Genomic DNA, 20598 nt, shown 5'->3' on the forward strand with positions numbered 1-20598 from the left:
TAATAAATAATATTCCCTGGTTATGTGGTTATGTGACTTTTTCCAAAGGTAATCTCATTGCTTTCAATGGCTATGTTTTTTTTGGTATGTTTTTAATAATGAAAATAATTGAAAATAGCGTTAGCAAAAAATAGCATTCTTTTGCATTAGAATTGACTTAAGTTTGTTTAAAGTGAACATTTTATGTGACACCAACATAAAATTGGCATTCAATTAATTAGAATTCAATTTATAAGTAAAGACAGTGAAACGTTGTTCTGATTGGTCAATAGCAGTGTTTTCATTAGTCTGTGCAAAACAGATCTGAGTTTAACCAATCAAATCAATTAAATTGCAAATCGATTATAAATGCATTTTAGGGGTAAAGTTAAAACGTCGGTTTTTAATTTGTCTATTTCACTTTATTGTTGCTTTATAAAAGAAATAAATGATTTTTTCGTTTTTGCACTGGCTTATGCACAGGGGCGAAACTAGTACCTTTTTAATGTGTGTGAGGGGGGGGGGGGGCGAATGAAATTGCCCTGCAAGGACCCAAGATGCACTGCAGATCATATGGAACAGTACTTTTTAAATATTAAAATATTGGGTTTATTGAACAGATTTTCGCTATATATTTTTGTAATACATGTTGTATTCTTTTGGCAAAACGCACTTTAGCCTATTATTAAATGTTTAATGGCATTTTTTGCATTTTTACAGTTGCCCAATTTTTTAAAATAACATTTAAGTCGACATTGTCCATAAGATCTTTTTCACATGCAAGAACATTATGTCATTTAATCGCATGTCTTTCATTGGGGATCTCAGGTAGCTTTTGACTATCTAAAGCTTGCTGAAACACCTTTCATCTTTTGCTACGGACACTGGAGCGGTGAGCAATAGTTGATACGCCTTGCATACCGTTGGAAAGCATGAAGACAGGAAAATTTATTGGAAAAAGATTTACAATCTGAATGAAATTTCCGTCCTTGTCATCGCCGCCTCCTTTGAATGACAATGACTGCCTTGCCATAGTGTGAGCCACATCAAGAAGAATCAACATAATTCCCTTGTTCTTCTGTTCATCTGCTTTCTCTTGGATCAATATTTCCTTAATTTTCGCATTCATCATTACATCAGTATGGCCAGATGTTATTGAGAAATGAGCAAAATCAGCCAGAGCAGCTTGATGGGACTTGCTACTGAAGTGTTTATGAAGTTTCCCTTTCTTGTTTGCACCAACGCTCCTCACCTTCTTCCATGATCGTACACCATTTATCCATGCTGTATCAATTTTTTCTCGTCTTGGCCCACTTGGAAATAATGAGCATACAAAGCAATATGCTTTATTTTCCTTCTGACTGTACTCAAGATGAGGGAAAGAGTCGTAACAGCATGTATTACATTTGTTAGGTTAATTTTTGGCTTTTGTTTGATTTACAGGAAAAGACTTCAATCTAGGTTGACGGGGTCCTTTTTGCATGAGAAACTTTCTTTGATCGTCATTCATATCTCGTGGCCTTTCGCTTGGATCGTGAGAAGTAATTTTAGTGCTTTCCTCTAAAACTGGGCAACCAATTTCAATTTCATCTTCCTGCACTTTGTTGATGACAATAGAACAATTTTTTACCAGTTTCACAGACAAATCTTGTATTTTTTTTGCTATGTGCTTCACTTTTTCTGAAAAGCGCTTCGCGTTTACGTGTCTATCATTATCTATTATCACTTCATTAAGAATATTCTCACGCTGATGAAAAAGTTGTGATAGAACTCTTAACTGTCCTGCACAAGTGATCCATGTAATATCTTCTTGGTTATCTGAATCACAGTTTGATGACTTTTCAATTTGTGCAGCCTAAACGTATAAAGACATTGTAAAAAAGACACATGCAGTAAATAAAATACAAAAATCTTCTTTTAACAGATGAATAAATGACAATTGAAAGATTCGTATTAAAAAAAATTCGCATTTGAGCTATCTTAACGTCTACCTCTTCATTTGAACTATCAGCACTCAGCAAACAACTATTTTCTACTGCTCCAAATCCCACGTGACTGTTAACAGCAGTGTCGTCGTCAACAAATAATGGCTCTTCAATAGCCTCACAAAGTTCCTGTATACATTGCTTTTATTATCAAGTTCCATGTATACTACTTCTTGCACACAGGAAGAAAGATGATGCATTAATTTTTGTAGTGTATTGTATTCTTCTTTTACTTTTCATTGCAAAAAATGACGTGCTTCATCTTTCTATTGCTACCAAGGAACAATACTATGATTATGACAATGGATGAAACTGTTTTGATTTCATTTTGGGGAGACTTGGCAAACAAAAGTAGTATTTACGGACAAAATTTAAAATTGGCCAAAATTTTCAAATTTTTTTCCCGTTCACATCATGAGTAGGGTTTTCCTATATTCCTTCATATAGACTAAAAGCAGGAAATTGCTTTTCTGAGGGTTAAATTTTATAAAATTTTATAGACTCTGATGAAAGATCCTAGTGATGGGGAATCATATCAAAGAAATACACTAAAATCCTAATTCTAATCGAAGATGCTTTTTGTGTAATATGTCGTGGAATATTTGAAAGCTTATGTAGAAAATGCTGTGTGTTTGACATTTTTATCCATTGTTGAAATGTATCTGTAATACAAAACAACGTGTAAACAAGTTGTAATCAACAATATTATCATATAAAGTAAATGTAGATATTATCATAATCTATAAAAAAAAGTAAAATGATGAAGTTTCACTTCTGCTAAGAATAAAATATTATTAACAAATCAAATGATTTACTGAATTACATTATCTTTGATAATTTACAAATCAAGCCGTAAGAATTTCTTTTAAAGTTACATTAAGTAATTGCGTGGATTCTACAAGACAATGCTGGTGATTGCTACCTACCATGCCGCTTGTACTGCCCACCAACCAGAGACTTGCAAACACATGCACTAAACATCTTTTATTTATTAATTTATGTATGAATTAGTTCATTTTTAAATAACATTCTTGCTTTATTGGACAAAATATATACGAAGTGCTAAAACGTCAATGGTTTTCACAGAATCTGTTTACAATACATTACATTTATTATCCTAGATCAAAACATGAGACATTTTCATTTCATTTAACGACTTTTTTTTACCCTTTTTTTTAAGGAAGGACACTTAAAATTTGATCAAACCTTTGTGATCTTCGTCGTTACGTCCTTACCCCTCAATGACATAACGACATGGCGACATGATTGCAGATGGTGTTATAACACTTAACTAAAATACATGGAGTGCTACTTGTTATGCAAAACCCTAATAATTTTTTGAAGCCGTGATTTTACCCCAGACACGCTTGTGAAGTCAATCAATTATTACTTCGGGCGAGAGACTCAAAACACTAATCACGCGTGTCTGGGGTAAAATCTCGCGTATTTGGTGCAAGATTTGTTCTTTTGGCTTCAATTATTAGCTTTAGGTAGCGTTCCGGGTATTTTAGTTTAATGTGCTATAACGACTACGCTTGGTAACCTGGCAAACATGTCGCTGAGTACTAACGACCTAGCGTCAACGACGGTGTGTTACACACATAGCTACATAACTTCCTGAAAGTGTTATCTTGCCTATACTAAATTAGATGGTATATGCCGGAACACAGGCTAAAAAATACTCAAATGGATTAAAGTGCAAAATTTGTATCGCCATAATGTTTTTGATGAACGTACTAAAACTACATTAAGTTACAAGGTAAGTTGCGTCGATTTGTGATAACTCTCTTTCTAATTTTTTTCATTCTCTCTTACATTGAGGGAGAGTACTTAAAATTATGTTTGCTTCTTTTTGTCAAGTTTTGTTGATGATGAAAAATTCGTAGAAGTTCAAAATAAGATCTTAAAAATTTTCGAGAAAAACAAAAAATAAATTTTTTTGTAATTAAATATTCTCTACCTCATTTTCAGAATACCATACCCTAATATTTAAGTTACCTGAGATAAAAGCACTAAAATGTCAAATGCTTCAACCCTGTTTCAACGTAACAAGAAGCGGGGAAATGATATGCACTAAAGAGTACTTTTATTGTGTGTAATTTACCCTGAAACACATCACAGAAATTTTTTCTTGTTTTTGTGGAATGTTCCATGACATCAAATCACTTTGATCTTTGTGCAACAAGTTACTGAAACAGGTATTATTTGAAAATATTGAAGCATCATTTAGCACTTGGATATACATTTCGATATGTCTTAACATTAAGAAAAGATTTCTTCAAGTTTAATGCCTTTCTAAACGTCTATTGATTACTGATCATCAAGATTAAATAGGAAAATATTCAAGTGAATGTAATGTATTAAAATGAGTTTCGTTTAATTTTTTGAGATGATTTGTGAAGGTCCTATCAGGTTGTTTCGTAATTTTTGTATTGTGTCAATGTTTTCATTTCATTGCGGTTTTGTTTTGACATTTCGAGTTCTAGCCCAGATTTTGTTGTGAAATGAGATAATTAACAACAGTGGTTTTATGTAGCTAAATATTCTTTTGTTCGAATATATAATGTCAAGAGATCCTTATTGAATTTCTTGCTGAAATTGCAACCAAAGGAAAACTAAAATTTATCAAAAGTGATAATTGAGGAGATTTTGCAGGATATGAGTTCAAATTTATTTTAAGTAACAGTCTAATCAAGCAGGAAAAATTGTTCATTGAGAATTATTTGCCTTACCAAAATGGGACGGATAAGAGAGATTGGTTAAATTTATTCAATATGGCCAGATGGTTAAAAGTAGAATCAAAATTTCCAAAGTTGTTGTAAACTTGTGCAGTAATGGCATCTGCATATATTGCAATCAGGTGTAGCAATAATAGGTTTGAAATAATTGCAAGTGAGGATCTAACGAGATTCAAGTCTATTCTTACTAAAATGCATGGTTTGGTTCAGTGTGTTTTTGCTAACACAAACAGAATCCCAGAAAGCTGGAGCCAAGAGGTAAAAGAGGCATTTTTGCGGAATGTGATAAGAGGAGTCCAGCCTACCTAGTATATCACTCAGCAACCACGAAAATAGAGCCATCCAGCATAGCATAACTGCTAATACCAGTAAGCGTGCAGTTAATTAATGTTATAGATTAAATAACGTAGTAAATTCTTATTTAGAGGCTGATCAACTGAGTCAGTCTTTGTGATTACCATGAGTTATCACTTTTTACAAAGAGTTATCATCTTTCGAATAAAATAAGGTTCCAAGCTTTTGTAGTGCAAATCAATATATTTGTAAAAACATCTATATTTTATAATGCGATCTAGCGGAAGTATCTTGCTGGAAGGCGTGTCTTCTTAGAAATTGCTTCATAAAAGTTAGGAACACGAACATTAAAGATTCCGACACGAGTCGACATTCTGTCAAGATATCTATTCTGTGGTGGGCATATTCAGTTGACAGTAATGTTTATTTTGAGTAAGTTAAGGGTTATTTAAATTATAGGGTTAAGATCGGAAAAAAGTTCGTTGACAAATTAAATACAGAGTAAGGCCCTGTATGGTCTCAAACAAAGCGGCAGAAACTGGAATGAAACATTAAATAATTACTTGACCAGGAAAAGATTAAGGCAATCACTCGTAGACCTTTACGTATGCTTTATGTTTATAGATGGAGCCTTGTTGAAAGATTTAAATGGTTTACTTTCGATTTGTGAAGTTGAGTGTAAATTTTATAAAACAATTATGTTGCAATTAAGGCATAGTGGAAGAACACAGAAGCGCAAAAAAAATGCAAATTACCAGGGACCAATAAAATTAGCAATTTAAAGGACGCAACTTCTCAAAAAAAGGTCTAAACACACATGAAGATGAAAATACCTTTTCAATAGAGGCGAAATACAGCGCAGCTTAAAAAGCTTAAGTTATTCTGCAAGCAAAGATAACTTACCAAATATTTCACAAGACAACGAGTAAACATTTAGATTAGGTAGTGATAGAAATGGTTTTCCAATATCAGAAGAAGGATCTCTGATATCCTCAAAGAATAGAAAAAGCAAATGGTTTTACTTTTTGCATGTAAAATAGAGTGTATATCTTTATCTTTGGTGCAGTGATTTAAGCATAGTGGGAAACAACAGTGGCGCGAAAATCAAAGCACACAACCAGTGAGCAAAAATATCAGCAAAGAAAGCAGCTTTTCAAAAAAAATCACTGTCTAAACACACAGAAATTAAAAACCATTTCATTAGAAGAAAGTGCAGGTAGCGTGGAACAATGAACTTAATTAATTGCCAACGAAGATAACTTAGTAAATATATTCACAAGACAACAAGCAATGTTAAATTAGATCATTTTCAACATTTTCTATGTAGCCAAAATGACACTTTCATAGGTATAAGTGTAATGTAAAGTGCTTACCAAGCCACGTCTTTATAATGAAATAAGGAAAGTGTAGTAAATTGTGTAATAATGTCACCCTATCATTGTGAACTTAAACTCATGATAGATTATTATCAACCAACCATGAAGCGTCTTTTATGTAAATCACGTGTATCAGCATATGCTTACTTGTAGTTTTTGTAGTTTCTTACAATGCAGAAGTTTTCATTTAATGTTATAAATAAACTTATCGGAAGCAACACGAGTTCAGCCTCAAACAACAACTGCCACAAAATAAATCCACCAGCAAAGTGTGAAATCATGGATATGTACCATAGGTTTTAATAAAGGTAGGTGATACCGAGCTTCAAAAGCTTTGCATGAGTTCAGCAATTTTTATATGCAGTTTATAAGTGAGCAAAATTCCGTATTCGTGATTGTCCAGATTTTGTAAGTTCCCTTTGTTCAACCCAGGGTGCCATTTTTGAGATGTTGCCATTAAGTTTTACAATAAAATATTTTCACTTTTTTAAAAGCCCTTTGCATTCCACTAAAATTTTCCAAGTAGCTACCAGGTAGCTACAAATCTTTCTTTACTAATCATCCCTCCATTAAGAATCGACAAAATCATCACCATGACTCTGTCAAGTACTTCTCTACTGCACTTGATGACATGATCAGCCACATATTTCCATTGATAAGCACACGTTTACAATGGGATATTTCTTACTCCTCTTACTAAATACCATCAATTCATTATAAAAAGTGATTGCCTATACTGAATATGTATTTCGTAAGCCAGAAAAGTACTATGCCTTTTAAAACATAACGTTGACTAAAAATTCTACAACATCTGCGGATTAATGAAACAATTGATCTTTTAAACATTTCAGTCAAACAATTTCCATGTCATCATAGAAGTCATACATCAACTGCAGAAAAACTTTATTTTCCTCAATGCAAGAACACAAGTAAAAAGAGTCAATTTTCAACAGGGAGGAGGAATTTTCTTTACGACTGCATATTGAACTGGGTTAATTACTTTGATCACAAGTTTCACAACACCAATCTCGTCTCCATAATCCTTAACTCTAAAAAGATAATCTTCTGGTGGAAATTAAACAATCTGAACAATCTCTTCAATTCCACTGGTAAATGCTCCAATACCGATAACATGGATTTCCACACCGTCATCTCTCAGTTTCTTCGCATTTGGTACTGTTTGTCTTCTATCTACGTTTGACTTTCCATCTGTCAGAAGGAACACCATTTGACGTGCAACACGACGGCTTCCTGTAAATTACGCGAAAATGAAGTGAATACGTCGGCTTGATAGTTTGAGAGATAGATGTTCTATGCAGATTATAGAAGAAAATGTTGTTGTTTACTTAATATTAGTATCGCTATTTTTAAAATACTGATGCTAGATTTAATGATCTTATTGTAACGCAATATTATTGAGGGAAAAGCCAATGAATCAGATATTCAACAATGATCTCCACATTTCAAAGATCTTAGACGAATTCAAAGTCATTCCTCTTTTAACGAAACTATAGTTGGCAAAGTCCCTACAAACCTGCAGCCTTTTCATTGCTTTTACTCTTACGTTTGTTATTAAAGAAGTAAAATCTGAAAAAGTGCTTTTTTAGAATTTTAAATTAGTAACGTACAAGTTTAGAATAAGGTATTTATTTAGATTTATATAACTATCAAAATTTTAAATTTCAGCTTTTTACTAGCATGAAAGAAATAGAGACATATTTGTAAGCAGCGTTTTGTTGATAAACCAGTTAGTAATGACTATTATAACTTTTCAACTTCATTGTTTATGTAACTATTTTTTGTCGTCTCACCTTTCGTAGAATCATCAAATAAATTTTTTGCTTTTGTTAAGCCGTCAGCAGTGTTTGTCATCCCTCTTTCATAGCTGAATAAATCAGATTTTGTGGCAGCTTGTGAAGCAGGAAAGAAATTGAACATAATTTTTGCGTAATTGGAGTACTAAACACCAGCCCAGTTACCATTGTAGTTAGAAGGTAATTTTATATTCATCATATTTTTCATTGCCTGTTTTCCCTTCTTGTACTCACAATCTCCAATGGAACCAGATGAATCCATTACAACAGCAGTGTCTTGAAGATAAATTCTTCGTTTATTTAGGATAGAAGATGGCAGACGAAAGAATTTCTTTACAATTTTATCTGCTGTCACATTTATTGGAGGAATTTGTTTGAATTCTGAAATTTAATAGTTGAATAGCCCAGTTTCCCACTGTACTGAAAACCGTTTAAATTCTATGGCGTTATTTATGATCATGGCAAAAAGTTTAATTTATTCTATGCAAAAGTAACCGGCTGGTGCACTACAACAGTATATTTAGCACAAGACAATTTCATAACTTTAACTTGCTGTCATGAAACTGCTTATTACTGATCGGAGGTAAAGTAGGATTCGGTGTAGTGGCTCTAATCGAAAATGGTAGTGTACTTTCCACTAACGTTATTCCACATACAAATGCAAGAGCTATCATGGAAATTGTAGTTGCCAAATTCATGTTAAGACTTGAATGTTGAATTGATATCTCGTAATGATATAAATAAACTTTAAATACTTAATGCTTTCCTTCGGCCTCATTCTGGTGCAAAAATCTTCACAAAGTACTTGTTTTAAGTTCGTATTAAAAATCTTTAACTTTGAAGCCTAGTTTTCACTGTAACATAAGCACAAGCAAGAAACCAAAGCAAAGCATATGCTCCAGAGGTTAGAGGAAGCAAAAGAAAAGGGATTTTCTTAACAATATACTTTTGTTTCACCTTAATTAAGGTTGTGTCAGGATCCAGTACTTCTGCTTATGCTTATAAGTTGATGATTGTGTTGGCCGCTTCATTGCATTCTTTTTATTTTCTTTTGTCTTTGCTTGTCCTTAGGCTTATGTCTCAAGTGAATACCATGCTTAAAATTTCACTTTTAAACAAAAGGTAGCATTTCATACTGAGCTACCTTTAAATCTACTGTTTGGTTACAAGTGTTCACTGTGACATTCATTAGTTATAAGTTCCAGATGTGAGAAAAATGAACAAAAACGTTTCTTTCAATTTGCGTGGTATAAAAACAATAAGTGTGTGGTATTTTATTAATAGCGAGCACTAAAACTTGAGCTATTTACTAACAAACTAAAGCAATCGAAAAGTAAAAAACTTAAGAATGAAAATGTGTAAACCATTTTCACAAAGATGAGTGTACTTAATGCCAAATAAAATGTCACACAAGCAATTTATTGTTATCTTATATAGTTTGAATCTTATTTTATAACATGTAATAAAAAACATAGAATGGCAAGATCTTTATATGTAGTAACTTTGGTTTATGTGATACATGCAGATTTCACTTTATTGTTTGAAATTCTGCTAATGCAAATTTAAGTCTGTTTGAAAATGTTTTTGTTTTGATACAAGTAAAAAGAAGATGATTGGTATAGTGCCACCTTACAGGGCGTGCGTTCAACAATGAGATTCGCCAAACTCATTTTTATGATGAATATTTAAAATAACTGTGGAACGTCGTTAAATAATTGCATGGCTTTCATCATTCTGAGTGTATTGATTTCGATAATTTGGAGAAAATTATCTTAATGCGTGCTCAATTCGATCAACTTCAGCAGAGAGCGATAAACGCTTTCTGTAGTTTTGTAAATATTTGTCTCGTCGTTACTTGATAACCATGAACGGATTTCAATCAAGATTTATAAATATAGGAACGTAACAAATCAAGACGTATTTTGGCCATGGAGTTTTACTTTCAAGAATGTATTCAAAAAAACTTATGTCGCTAGATTTACGATGACATAAGCCCACAAGAGATAAAGCATGTATGAATCGAATAAAAAAATTACCTGCAAATTTTCACGCTTTGTTCAACTTTGCAAAATGCAACCACAATTGTAGAGATGTTTTCTTACTCCTTCTTCTATCAATGTTCCTAAGACTGCAACTTGTAGCAGCTAACAGCTTTGCTTTATACCCCATGCAAAGCATGTAACTTCCACTTTGCAAAATCATAGACAGGAAGCTTACCAAAACAATGCATATAAGCGAAGAAAAAGTTGGAAGTTGTCAGGGGTTATTTACATGATTCGAGTCAGAATACTGTAAAGTCAGAATATTGTAAAAATGCTCAAGATAATTTATCTGATGATAAGTATTTAATCTTTTCCATTTGCCAAAATCATTTATCGATTTGCTGAATCCCATGTATTTGGGCTCATGTAATCAGCCCCTCAGGCCAAAAACTCTTTTTAAGGATTAAGCTTCAAAGACTGCCAGGATCTAATCAACAAGTACAATATTTCAATGATCTATATTTAAATTCAAACATACTTATTTCAAATTGAATCAAAACTGAAATCTAAATACCTTAAAGCCGTAGAAACGCTTCCTTTACAACTTAGTAAATTTTTAGAATAGTCCGACTATTCTACAAAATTATAGCCCACCAAATACAAAACAAAATATGCTAATAGAATACAATACGCCTGACTTTCAAATTGACGACTCCACCCGGTCGTGAACAGTGCGTGCAAGTCAAGGCATCATTGACTAATAGAAAATATAGTATCAAAGTAGTACACAGCCCCCCCGGTAATTTACAAAAAATGAGTCGCAAGAAGAGGCAAGTATAATTGAAATACGCTTTGGCCAATCAAATAAATGGATATAGTCATCAGATGGTGCGAGATTTGTGCGCTTAACCGCTACCTCCGTAAACAAGAAGGCGTTTCAAATAATAACCTCAGATAAAACTGAAATGCAACTCGGACTTTGTAAAAAAAATACGTAATTACTCATCATTTTGGTGACCTTTGTACTCAAAATAGATTATTTTTTTAGGAAAACACGCATGTCGCATGACTCTTTTGACATACCCTAAATCCTTTCCTGATAACAACTGCTGAACATATTTTTTTGTAGTTTTGTCTCATTCAAATACATAAGTACACACATATGGTCGGCTATTAGCTCGCCCCAAAAAATAACTTAATGGAATCTGCTGCACATTTTGTTCGCTTGTATACTTGAGAAAAGACGTATTTTAATATATTTTTGGTCGCTCAACATCTTTTCGTGCAAATGGTGAAAGAGATATAAAATAATAAATTAAAACGAACAGTAATTATTCGTCGGGGTGTTCCTTTTTTGGAACAACTTCATTTACCTCATATGTTTTAGACATAAGCAGGTTTCCAGTTGCAAAGGGTGGAACACATAATTTTATACATTCAAAAAAATGCCACCCCCAGTCAATTTCAAAAAATCCCACATAGTATGTTTTTAGTCATATTACAAGGTTCATGCCAAGAAACTTCATTACAGATGTTGTGGAAGGAAGCAATATAATGTCAAAACACATCAATGTTGCTCAAATAATTATAATATTGTCAGAATATTTGAAACATGTCCTGGTGATTGAGTAGTAATTGATGTCTTTAACATATTAAAGATATCTTGTTAACCATGGAAAACGGAGACTTTTAAACTAACTTTAATTTAGGTTGAAGACTTATGAAAAATTTTAAACTAATGCTGCTAAAAACTCTAAAAGGAGCTTTTTGTTGATTTTATTGCTATATTTTTAGGAAAGTTTAACTACTTAAAATTTATTAAACAAAACTGAAGCGTATATATTTAAAGCAAAATATTTTTCTGATGTGCTAATGTGCACTTAGTTCGTTGAAATATATTTGTTTATAATGTTAAACGAAACTACTTCTTTTTTAAGATGTAAGACAGACTAAATTAACAGTATGTCCTCTTATAAACCACTGTGTAAGAATAAATTCTCGTCAAATATATCCTCATATTATAAAAATGAATTTACATAAAGGGAGAGAATACGGGAGCAGTAGCGGATTAAGACTACGTCGAATATATCTTCATGTTACAAAAATGAATTTACATAAAGGGCGGGGTTACGGAAGCAATGGTGGATTAAGACTACGTCAAATATATCTTCATGTTATACAAATAAATTTAAATAAAGGGCGAGGTTACAGGAGCAGTTGCGGATTAAGACTACGTCAAATATATCTTCATGTTACAAAAATGAATTTACATAAAGGTTGAGGACTTGAGATTACGGAAGCAGTGGCGGATTAAGACTACGTCAAATATATCTTCATGTTACAAAAGTGAATTTACATAAAGGGTGAGGTTATGGGAGCAGTTGTGGATTAAGTCTACGTCAAATATATCTTCATGTTACAAAAATGAATTTACATAAAAGTTGAGGACTCGAGATTACGGAAGCAGTGCGGATTAAGGCTACATCAAATATATCTTCATGTTACAAAAATGAATTTACATAAAAGGTGCGGTTACGGAAGCATTGGAGAATTAAGACTACGTCAAATATACCTTTATGTTGTAAAAATGAATTTACATAAAGGGTGAGATTACGGAAGCATTGGCGGATTGAGACTACGTCAAATATATCTTCATGTTACAACAATGAATTTACATAAAGGGTGAGGTTGCAGAAGCAATGGCAGTTTAAGACTACATGAAATATATCTTCATGTTATAAAAATGAATTTACTTTAAGGGTGAGGTTACGGAAGCAGTGGCGGATTAAGACAACGTCAAATATATCTTTATGTTACAAAAATGAATTTACATAAAGGGTGAGGTTACGGAAGCAGTGGCGGATTAAGTCAACGTCAAATACATCTTTATATTACAAAAATGAATTTACATAAAGGGTGAGGTTACAGAAGCAAAAAAATTCACAAATTTTGGTAAAAAGTTCTTTCCATAAGTCGTTCATAAACTTGAAATGCAGATTTTAAACCACTTTCCAAAGCACCTTGTATCCACTTCGGGGTAAAAGAAATACCTTCACCAGCAAAATGAACGTTTCCCATAGGCTCCCATAAATACTTAATTTTGAAAAAAATATAATATATACCAATGTTTCTATTTAAATTGTAAATTTTGTAATTTTAGAGAATAAAAGTTTGAGTAAAAGTTGAAGAAGCTACCATATATAAACGAAAATTGTCCATAAAATGTTATAAGTTGTATTTCACGTTATTTCTAAGTATATAAAAAACAACAATTTTACAGAGATTTTGAGAAAAACATTGAAAAAAATGCGACGAGCATTTTTACAGTATTATCTTATAAAAAATAATCTCGTTTCTTAACCTGTCACTTCAATTAAAGAATTATGCGTTACCCCATATCATGCACACCTTATATTTTTGTGTTGAGCAGCTTTCATTGCTCCATACGCTCCTTGATAAGATGGCTGGTTATACCAAGCATGAACAATACACGTTGTCACCATGTCTTCTTTGAAGGCCTGATGGATTTCTGCGAGTTGTTTCATCACCTTTGTTTCACTTGCTCTTCTTTCATAGATCCAAAAAGCAGACCTTCATTTATCCATGTGTTAATCAAAACAAGTCCTTCTTTTGTGTTTGGATCTTCCGGAGTGACATAATGAATCTGACCTATGGGAAGGTTTTTCTTAGAAAAACCACCTTTGATTCCTTCATTTTCCCAGAATCTCTGTTTGGTCTGAATATAAACTTTTGTTGATTGCACAATAGAAACATCTTCCATAGTTGAACACATTTTCTCATCGCCAACTGGGATTCATCATTGTGAAGCTTTGGTTTGAAACTTATTTGAAGCAAAGTATTTATTGGGGTGGCAACAATTACTGCCTAAACAAAAGTCAAACAGTTTTCAAAGGTTTTGCTTAGCTTTTATTCTTAAAAACCAGGAAAGTGCACTTTGTTAGGTGCATATAAAACGGTATATGTAATTTTTAAAGACTATCCATATCAATGAAAGTGAAAATCATTGAGTTAAACAGTCATTTGAAAATTGTCCTGGTGATTGACAAGTATAACCAGTCCTAAAAATTGCTGAAAACTACAATCAATAAGATAGCTATAATGTAAATGACACAATGCGTTTGGGGAGACTTCTCATTAGGTGGCAACCAACGGTTACGATTTTATCTTGCCAGGTGCTAAATTTTACGTCTGTATAGTGTCACGTTACGTCAAATATATTCTTCATGTATGGAAATTCAGTTCTTAGGGCAACATTAAAGCAAACAGCTACTTTTGGTAAAGTTTCAGGAGACTTGGGAGATAGTAAGACTTCAGAAAACAGGCAATTAAAGATGTCCCAATGAAGACGACCTACAGACCCCACTAAATCCCTGAGAAGAGCGGGTTCGCGTTGAAACTATATTCTAAAAGCTAATCCATTTACCGTGAATTAAGCTAAACGCAACACTCAATTCTTTTTTTGTTTGTTGCGTTATTTTAAGCAATATGTGCCAACGCGCTCAACTTGTCGAGCTTTAAAATCCTGGGATAACATGCAGTTCAGTGAACAGCTAAAAATTTTTCCTCCCGAGGCATTATTCAGCATATGCACTTCACAGTGCGCATGTTCTAAAATAGTAAAGAATGCTGCTCAAAAGCACTGAACGATGTTGAGATACGCTTCGGGGTTCAAAGAGCTATAGAGTTAATTTAAAAGCTGTAAACTGAAGTACTAATGATTTTTCCTAAGACGACAAACAATTAGCAAAAGCAGTGTAGAAACCCTATAGAACTAGACGGATAATGTAATTCCATAGGATGCGAACAAAAAGCAAAGGCATACTGCCCTCAGACCAGTAGTAAGAATATCGAAAAGCAAATTTTTGTCACAATTGAGGCCTTATAACTATTATATACAAAGTAGGAAAAATTGTAGCTATTTGAAAAGAAATATTGCACAGAAACCAGCCATACATTTTTGAAAAAAGTGAAAAAGACCAACAAAATAGAAGTATCAACTATCCTTAAACTATTTATACTCGATGTTCAATTTACTAATATCTCGTACCTTCGCATTATATACACTTGGCGCATCGCTAATTGAATAATACAACACGTCAACTATATCTTTCAAAGGATACTCATCTTGATACCAGTAATTTATTTCGAAGACCTGTTTCTTGCATTCTATGTCATCCGTACTCAATCCTTCATCGTTGAAAAACGCTCTCGGCAAACTATGCATCCCTCCTTTCAAGCAATGCATTTCACTAGAACACCATTTTCCCAGTTCAAAATTTAGATAGGATCCAAGTGACTGATCAAGCTGCTCCGTATAGCAAAATACAGAATAACCACGAACAGCATCATTCGACCATGGCAAAAGATTTCCAAGCTTAACTAAATCCAAGTCTGCTTTATCTTCAACAGGCTTTAGCTTTGATTACATCGATATTACTTTCAAGAAAGCTTTCCAACGTAAACTGACTCCAGATTTCAATCCAACGTCCCCATGCATTGACTTGATCATGAACAATTTCTGATTTCGACAACCAAGTGTAAAGCTGGTCTGTAACAGCACCGATTGTTTCATCAAAATATTTTTCTGCAAAAAAATGGAGGAAGTTTACTAAGCCCTTAGCTAATAGCCGAGTGCGAGGTCTTTACGTAGAATTATCCGACCGAGGTCTTTATGCACAGACCGAGTCCGCAGGGCGAGGTTTGTACAAAAAGATAGAGGTCTGATATTTCTAAGCAAAGACCGAGAAAGCAAGGTTACTAAAAAGTTTATTATATGGCATCATTTGACCTGAAACGAAGTTGCTTTCTTTCTTGTCTTTGCTGTTTTGCTTCGACTCACATTCGCAAATGGTTTTTTGCTTTCTTTTTTTTTTCATTTTGCTGTTTGCTTTACAAAGTTCGTTTCATTTGATTGTAAAAGTACGCATTTTGGAACGTAGCGCATTACGTAAAATAATGGACCGGCAAAAATGTTTCTGAGCGAAACAAAGCGCGCCATTTTGCTGGAAGTGACGCTTGGCATGTATAATAATTTCAATTAATCATGATTAATTGCCATTGCTCTCAATTTACAGAAAATGTCTTCCAAGATTTCTCACTTCCAGAAAAATTCTTGCAAGAATAAAATAATACAATGTCGCGATTTTCAGGAAAAATATATTTTTAATAAAACTGAAGAATTTAAAGTCTCGTTACACTTACCAATATCCAAAATATCGTCTTTTAAGGCATTATTCATGCCATCTTTCCAGTTTGGCCAAATGTTGTCAAAATGCTTCTCAGCTCAAAATGTAATGTGAAAACAGGCCGAACGTGAAGTGGTTAATTTATTATCGACAATGATTTTTTTGGTCACCTAGCTCTCCTATCTTTGCAATACCTGTCGACACTACCTACACAATTTCTTGAAATTGACCTGCTATATTAAAAACTTTATATTTAAAGAACTTTTTGCGCCATGCATGCAATGTATTTAGTTGTTGCATTAATTCTTTGTTTTATACACTTCACCTTCAGATTTCTCGTGAAACCCATAGATGCAGGTAATGACATTTTTGTCAAAGTTAGGAAAAGGTTTCATGGACAGATTGAAACTCTTGATGTAACCGTCCGCCAAAAAATGCGGTCTCTCTGAATGATCATTAGCATCACCTGGAAATTGCATAGCCCCAACTAAAAAAAAAAACAGTTCATTTTTTTCAAAACTGTAAGATTCGATGCTGCCATAATTCTTAATGTTCTGAGGAGCTTCATCAACTAGAATATCAAAGTTTTTAAATTTTAAACCTTTTAATGGTTAACATAATTTGGCTTATGTGTAGGTTGCGTAACTTGCTCATGCATGCTCTTGTATACTTCATTACTAGATCAGACTGACCATGTCACTAGAGTCTTATCACTCTCGACATTAAACAAAAGACAATGTTTTGCACTATCTAATTTGTGTTTGAAACAAATGATAAGAGAAAAATATCAATGAAAGTAACAGTTACTTTTTAGCGTGTTGATGACACTAAGTACTAACCTTAAAATGAAAAAAAGGTTGTTGTCACGAAAGCATAAAAAGGGGGCAGTTCAGCAATGGAAAAAACTATGGTCTGATCAATCAAAATTTCATTTGTTTTTGTTCATATGAGTTATTTGTCGTGCCTATAAGTAGTTTAGCATATGGGAGATTCTATGACGATATTGTGGTTTTTGGGGCATTTTTGGGGAAGGAAAATCGGCTGACTTTGTATAAATGCATACAATCTTAGAAAAGAAGCAATACCACTCTATTTTGCAACGAGACACAAATACATCTGGAAGAAGAATCATTGAAAATTACTTCATTGCACAGCAGAACAGTGACCAAAAATAAACGCACTTCTACAAATCCCATGTAGCTTAATAGCAACACCAACATACTTGGGTCATAAAAAAACTCCTTTACCTCAAGTCCTTTTGTATGCAAAATATATAGACAAACCAAAAATTCAAAACAAAGCCTTTTATTAACTTTGCTGTCACAAATTTCACTTAAAAGACCAAATTGCTGTATATATGTTTTGTATTTTCGACTACAACATTTGGGATAGTTGTTTTGATAGTTAAAAATGATGTAGCTAAGCATCTAATGACAAAATGGAATTATAAACAGTTATGAATTGGGTGGATTAAGATTCTTGCCAAATTAAAGTTCTATTAAATTGTGCGATTGTTTATAAAATTATGGACGACATGTAATAATTATAAATTCAAGCAAACACCCACTACGGAACAAGTTTATCCATACCTTCTGCATACAAATCAGACGTAAGACCACTTTCTACACCATACTTAAAGATTCTTCCTCCATAACGGTCCGTTTGCTCTAGAATTTCACAGAAAGACCAGCTTTTTTCAATTCATACGCTGCACTTAGACCGGCCATTCCTGCACCTACTATAATGACGTCACTGATCTTTTCATCTTTAATACCATTGATAACAGATCTTGGAGGTTGTGTTTCCCGTGGATTATATCCGTAACCATTGTAAGCTGTTTGCAAACCTTCCTCTTGAATACATTTCAGAAACGTTTTGATTAATTCACTTAGCTGAATTGGAACTTGATTATTTTCAGGACGTTTTAAAGAATTGTCGTTTCCCCAAAATCTTTTATGACTTTTAAGATATTCTGACGCCATGGTGTACTTCTTGATTGGACAAAATAAAGAGTTTTAATGACTAATGAGTGCAAGGACACTTTTTTACTTTATGGATATTGGAAGTATACATACGGGAAGAAAATTTAGTTTTTCGTTAATTGATCGTCATTTTCAATTATTGAATAACCACAATAAAATGAGTGCGCTGATTGGTCTATACTTGGGTTATTATTAGCCAGTGGAAAACAGATCTGAGCTAAAGCCATTAAGCCGTAAAAGAAGTCATTAAGTCTCTTGTACGCAAACTTAGATTTTACCCGCCATAAAACCAACAGAATGTTAGTAAAAAATCTTTGCGGGGCATTTTACATTTGGTTTGAGCTTCAACCAATTCTTATTTGGTATTACATATGTTACAATGTGACGTAGATGTTCCATAGCAGAACTGACAACATATTTTGTATATGCTCACGTGACGTTCTTCGTGCTTTTCTGAAGGCGCTCTTCAATCGTTTCCTCGCTAAACAGGTACACCTCAAACACATCCGAGTGTTCAATTCAGTAATCATTTTGTAACATTTAACAAATTTAACACTCTTAATGTTGGATATTCGCCTGATGCAACGTCATGGCATGTTAAAATTTTGACACTTCAAAAAATTTTTGCTTTTATTCGCCACACATGCTTTTTCTAGTCGAGTATGGATTGTTTGTTACCTAAATTTATGTTGAAACCACTCTAGGGCAGAAAAACGGCGTGTCGGCAACTTACTCATTAGTCCTTGTTTGAAAAACTTCAGTCAAGAGCATTTAAAAATGGCTTAACAAATCGTGTGTAAAACCAGGAGAGATTATTGATTTTGCTATAAAATAACAGCCCAGCTGGGATCTCCGCGTTTATTCAATTAAGAAATACATGGCAAAGTTAATACTTCAACAAAAATGTATTGCCAACGATGCATCAATTAATGTCATACTTATCGATAGCTTTATACTAACTCTCAAGGTAAACAAAATTTTCTACAGACGAGAAGTGATTAATCTACTACGTCTGACCTTGGATCCTATCCCCACCCCACCCACCCCCCTCCTCCCTCCCAATTCAAACGACTGCTGTACTTTTTTGATTCAATAAAATGAATATCAAAAGTACACGACAAGATTTTTAGGCTTTCCTTGACCGGTCACATTTCACCACAAAAAATTGATCATTTAATTGTTCAAATAGCAAGTGATGGTAAGGTGTTTCCGCGTCTAAATTTCCTTATGTAATTAGTGCAACAAAGTACCATTTATAAACAAAGAAGAATAGAAGTCAAAAAAGATGCCATCTTGGCAAAGCTTAAAACTCTAAGTCTGCACAACGACGCATCTACCAGGTAGTATAAGTCTGTGAATATTTATACATAGCTAGGACGGAATAATTCCTGCAATTATTTAAGTACGCGTGATCGAGTAACACTTATTTAAATTATGGTGGACTACAACATAATCTGCATATTCTGTTGTAATCAGTGCAGAAACAAACAGCCGCTTACTTGTGGAAGGAAAGGCCAAAATTAATGTGCGATGTGCGTCAGCAAAATTGCCCTTTAATACTACAACACTACTGGTCCCTCTTTTGCTCCAGAATAAAACATCAGTTATTAATGGAAAGGATTAAAGATAAAAGATTTGCCAAACGAAGTAGGAAGATTTTCAATGACTTCTTAAGCAGAAAGGAATTTTTTCAAAGCATCTGTTTGCTCTTCGTAAAGAGAAATAATGCTAAAAACGCTCTAAGCGTTCTGATTTGGTTCTTCCCATATTTCATCTCCGTAGATCGCCATGTTATCATTCTCTATAGACCACCAAAAAACCCAAAAAAAGTTTTATTGCGTTTCAGTAAGGTAGCCAATGAAAGTCAGTTATAGAAAATTAATACAGTTAGCGTACGTCACTGAACGAGTAGTGTAAAGTCATCACAGACGTATAATACACAATAATTACATCTGTGTGCATGCTCTTAAACTTCTTTATTTTCAAAATATTACATAAACTTATTTCTCTGTTTTCAAAGATCGATTCTATTAAAATCTTAAAGCTGTAATATTTTACAAAAAATAAAGCTGATTGGAGATAATGAATTCTTAATTATGAATGGAATTGGAAATGCTTATTTGTCGGCATTTGTTCTTAGGATTTTAAAACATTTATTTGTTATTACATTTCCAAAGAAAATTTAAAATTTCTAAAAAATATTTTGGCGGTGTTGGCATGAGCAAATCTACGACATCATTAA

The 20598-nt window shown here is 33.3% G+C and overlaps 1 long non-coding RNA gene across 1 annotated transcript; it reads right to left on the reverse strand.

Annotated features, from left to right (window-relative positions):
- Positions 1-14176: 14176 nt before the first annotated feature.
- LOC124454304 lies at positions 14177-16465 on the reverse strand. Its single transcript, XR_006951391.1, has 3 exons — positions 16391-16465; positions 15237-15773; positions 14177-14247 (listed from the first exon to the last, which is right to left on the reverse strand). It is a non-coding gene; the product is annotated as an uncharacterized LOC124454304 (long non-coding RNA).
- Positions 16466-20598: the final 4133 nt, after the last annotated feature.

The sequence above is a fragment of the Xenia sp. Carnegie-2017 genome, unplaced genomic scaffold (genome assembly GCF_021976095.1).
Source record: "Xenia sp. Carnegie-2017 unplaced genomic scaffold, XeniaSp_v1 HiC_scaffold_3, whole genome shotgun sequence".
Classification (NCBI taxonomy): Eukaryota; Metazoa; Cnidaria; class Anthozoa; order Malacalcyonacea; family Xeniidae; genus Xenia; species Xenia sp. Carnegie-2017.